The following is a 4,821-nucleotide window of genomic DNA, read 5'->3' as shown; positions in this document are numbered from 1 at the left end:
GGCTGAACAGATACAAAAACAAGACGTGTATATATGCTCTCTACAAGAGACCCACTTCAGACCTAGGGATACAAACAGACTGAAAGTGAGGGTATGGAAAAAGATATTCCATGCAAATGGAAATCAAAAGAAAGCTGGAGTAACAATTCTCATATCAGACCAAGACAGTATGGTACTGGCACAAATACAGATCAATGGAGCAGGGTAGAAAAACCAGAGATAAACCTACACATATATGGTCACCTTATCTTTGATAAAAGAGGCAAGAATATACAATGGAGAAAAGACAGCTTCTTCAATAAGTGGGAAAACTGGACAGCTACATGTGAAAGAATGAAATTAGAACACTCCCTAACACCATACACAAAAAGAAACTCAAAATGGATTAAAGACCTAAATGTAAGGCCAGACACTGTAAAACTCTTAGAGGAAAACATAAGCAGAACACTCTGACATAAATCACAGCAAGATCCTTTTTGACCCACCCACCTCCTAGAGTAACGGAAATAAAAACAAAATTAAACAAATGGGACCTAATGAAACTTAAAAGCTTTTGCACAGAAAAGGAAACCATTAACAAGATGAAAAGACAGCCCTCAGAATGGGAGAAAATATTTGCAAACAAAGCAACTGACAAAGGATTAATCTCCCAAATACACAAGCAGCTCATGCAGCTCAATGTCAGAAAAACAAACAACCCAATCCAAAAATGGGCAGAAGACCTAAGTAGACTTTTCTCCAAAGAAGATATACAGATTGCCAACAAACACATGAAAGGTTGCTCAACATCACTAATTATTAGAGAAATGCAAATCAAAACTATAATGAGGTATCACTTCACACTGCTCAGAATGGCCATGATCAAAAAATCTACAAACAATAAATGCTGGAGAGGGTGTGGATGAAAGGGAACCCTCTTGCACTGTTGGTGCGAATGTAAATTGATACAGTCACTATGGAGAACAGTATGGAGGTTCCTTAAAAAACTAAAAATAGAACTACCATATAACCCCGCAATCCCACTACTGGGCATATATCCAGAGAAAAGCATATTTCAAAAAGAATCATGTACCACAATGTTCATTGCAGCACTATTTACAAGAGCCAGGACATGGAAGCAACCTAAGTGTCCATCGACAGATGAATGGATAAAGAAGATGTGGCACATATATACAATGGAATATTGCTCAGCCATAAAAAGAAATGAAATTGAGTTATTTGTTGTGAGGTGAATGGACCTAGAGTCTGTAATACAGAGTGAAGTAAATCAGAAAGAGAAAAACAAGTACCGTATGCTAACACATGTATATGGAATCTAAAAAAAAAATAATGGTTTTGAAGAACTTAGGAGCAGGACAGGAATAAAGACGCAGACGCGGACAATGGACTTAAGGACACGGAGAGGGGGAAGGGTAAGCTGGGAAGAAATGAGAGTGTGCCACTGACATATATACACTACCAAATGTAAAATTGATAGCTAGTGGGAAGCAGCTGCATTGCACAGGGGGATCAGCTCCATGCTTTGTGACCTCCTAGAAGGGTGGGATAAGGAGGGTGGGAGGGAGACACAAGACGGAGGGGATATTGGGATATATGTATATATATAGCTGATTCACTTTGTTATACAGCAGAAACTAACACAACATTGTATTATTGTATACTACAATAAAGATGTTTAAAAAAATTTTTTTTAATTAAAAAAAAAAAAGACCACTCTGTTGCGGAGGGAATGGAATGTGGGGTTAGGAAAAGGGGAATAGAAGCAGGACAACCAGTTCAAGCAAGAGATGATGGTGGCTTGCACCGGGGTATTTGCGGGGGAGAAAGAGGGATATGGCAGTCTGCCGGAAAGCAAAGCCCATACATCTATCGCATTTAAATTTGTAAAACAAGTGACTGTTTTCTCTACATACTTCATATTTTGCTAAGAATAGCAATTATTCTATTAACTTTACCTAGAAAATGAAGAACATAAAACTGTATGACCATCTGTTCTCCCTCTCTGTGGTGAAACAACATATTTGAGTATGATTTCAGTTAACTTTCTCACTCTTTCACAACAGCTAATTGTTGGTCTTTCCACTTGTCTGTAAGTTTCCATCACCTTGTGGAGATCATTACAATCAGACAATGCTTCAACTGTATCATAAAAAGCTGCTAACATAGCCACAAGTTTTTTCACTTTTAGATTTCTGGGACGGTGCTTTGGGAGAAGATGTAGTTAGGTGAGTGTAGCTATGTGAGAGCAAGAGGAAGTGGGAGAGAGGTTGATGGAGTGTTATTGGTCTTCTGAGGAAGCTGGTTTATGATGTTCAAAGATCACTCATTGTGTTGTTGATTTCTTAGGGAATAATCAATGTTAACTTTCTATTATTATGGCCCTTTAGCTATAAAATTTAAGTAAATTTCATGCAAAGAATTTCCCTATTTAGATAGTAGGAAACTATTCACTGATGAAGATGAGAAAGACTTTCTAGTTTACTACTTCTGGTGAATCCCAGAATCACAGATAACTACTCCCATCAGGTCCAACTACTAAAATTATATTAGTGCCCTCTGCTGTACATGTGCAAAATTACAGAAAACTATATGATATTACAAGGGCTGTGTAGACATTCCTGGCTTTGGTACTTTCCAGAAGCAGGGCAGCTGGACAACTTTAACATGTTGGGTGAAATTTTGCCTCCTGTAATTATTGGCTAGTCTAAACAGAGTAACAAATAGTGTGCAAGAGGTAGTCATTATAGGCTTATTGTTATACTAGGGAAAATAGTAATTAAATGTTTGTAATATGATTGAAATTACTTCATGATGTGGCAGTTATATAAAACCTGGCCTTTCTTTTATGATCATGTGCACTGATCATTTTCTCTTTGACTTAGCTTTTGTATATCCTCCTGAGTTTACATTAAGTCAGAGTCAATTCTGAGACCCATAAACCTGTTTGCTTGCTTACAGCATTCAATAATTGTTTTACATGACATTTGTTTTGTGCCATTTGATTTGTTCCTATGCCCTAAATTAAAAATTTCTGCTTCTGTCTGAGTTTTACTCACTGAAAATAATATTAGTAGGCTGAGGCCAATATTAGGTGGTCCTCTGTCAACCACTTATCTTTTTGTTTATCTGTTGTTCCACATTATAAAACTGTAAGCGTCATACTCACCTATAAATAATCATTCCACACCTTTAGAGTAGCATACTCCATTCAGATTTAAACGCTGTATCTTAATTTTGTAAATTTTCTCTCTATGAATGAAGAAATATTTAAAATAGCATAGTTCGAAATGGAAACAAGGATTTGTTTATACATGCTGATTTGGGTAATAATCTGTAAGTATGGGAAATGAGTTTTGAATTTATTTCATGCCATCTTACAGTGAATTTTCCTCCCTCTAACTCCATGTGCTTAGTTCATATTTATAACTTTGTTTGGAGCAGGTTTAGATAATGTGTAAATATGTGTTATTAGCCAAATATTTTTCTTTACTTTTAATAACAATATTTATGTTTAAGATAAATGAATTTATCTTAGGAGGTAATTTTTTTTTTTTTTTTTTTTTTTTTTTGCGGTACGTGGGCCTCTCACTGTTGTGGCCTCTCCCGTTGCGGAGCACAGGCTCCAGACGCGCAGGCTCAGCGGTCATGGCTCACCGGCCCAGCCGCTCCGCGGCATGTGGGATCTTCCCAGACCGGGGCACGAACCTGTATCCCCTGCATCGGCAGGCGGACTCTCAACCACTGCGCTACCGGGGAAGCCCAGGAGGTAATTTTTTGATATGTGTTAATGTCCAAGAAAAAGTATGACATATATTTTTCAAAACTAGGAAATCACATTTAAATATCATGTTAAATTAAAATGTACAAACAGAACAATGAACAATAGATAAATAGTTTCAAACATTAATGGACTTTAAATTAGATTAACTGCCAAATTTAGGGGGGAATTAAATCCATTTTCTGGTATAGCTCAATGCAGGATGACAACAGAAATGGGGGCTAAGATGAAAATAAGGAGAATGGTGTTGGAAAAACTTTTATAATGCTATGTTCTATTATCCAGCTAAGTGCTTTTCCTCTGAATATAGTTCTCTGTTCTGGGTGCTCCAACCTACAGGGATATAACTAAATAAAAGGAATAAATATTATAAATGTTGATACATAATTTTTAGATCTATTGCTTCCTTTTAAATTAATAAATTTTATTTTTTGGCCGCGTAGGGCCTTCGTTACTGTGCACGGGCTTTCTCTAGTTGCAGCGAGCGGGGGCTACTCTTTGTTGCCATGAGCAGGCTTATTGCAGTGGCTTCTCTTGTTGCAGAGCACAGGCTCTAGGCACACAGGCTTCAGTGGTTGTGGTGTATGAGCTCAGTAGTTGTGGCTCGTGGGTTCTAGAGCGCAGGCTCAGTAGTTGTGGCACCCAGACTTAGTTGCTCCATGGGCAGGAGCAACTGTGGGATCTTCCCGGACCAGGGATCGAACCTGGGTCCCCTGCATTGGCAGGTGGATTCCTAACAACTGCACCACCAGGGAAGCCCCGATTTAGTGCTTTTTATTTCACCACATTGAATTCCGTTTGACAATAATATACATTCTATATTCAAATGTAGTACACATGCATTTGGATAGCAGCATACTGTGTTAAAAGAGTATTTATATTCTTTGGGTTTTAAAAAATATATTAAAATAGTTTGTTTTCATCAGAGAAGGAGGAATTCCACTAATAAAATGCCACATGTGACCTGATTACTTCCCACAGTGGTGTCACATAACAGGCTGCTCTTCCAGGTTGTAGGTACTCACACTCTGTATTCTCCTGAG

This window comes from Leucopleurus acutus (assembly GCF_964270905.1).
Source record: "Leucopleurus acutus genome assembly, chromosome: 7".
Taxonomy (NCBI): Eukaryota; Metazoa; Chordata; class Mammalia; order Artiodactyla; family Delphinidae; genus Leucopleurus; species Leucopleurus acutus.
The sequence above is the reverse complement of the archived record's forward strand: the minus strand, read 5'-3'. Positions refer to the sequence as shown.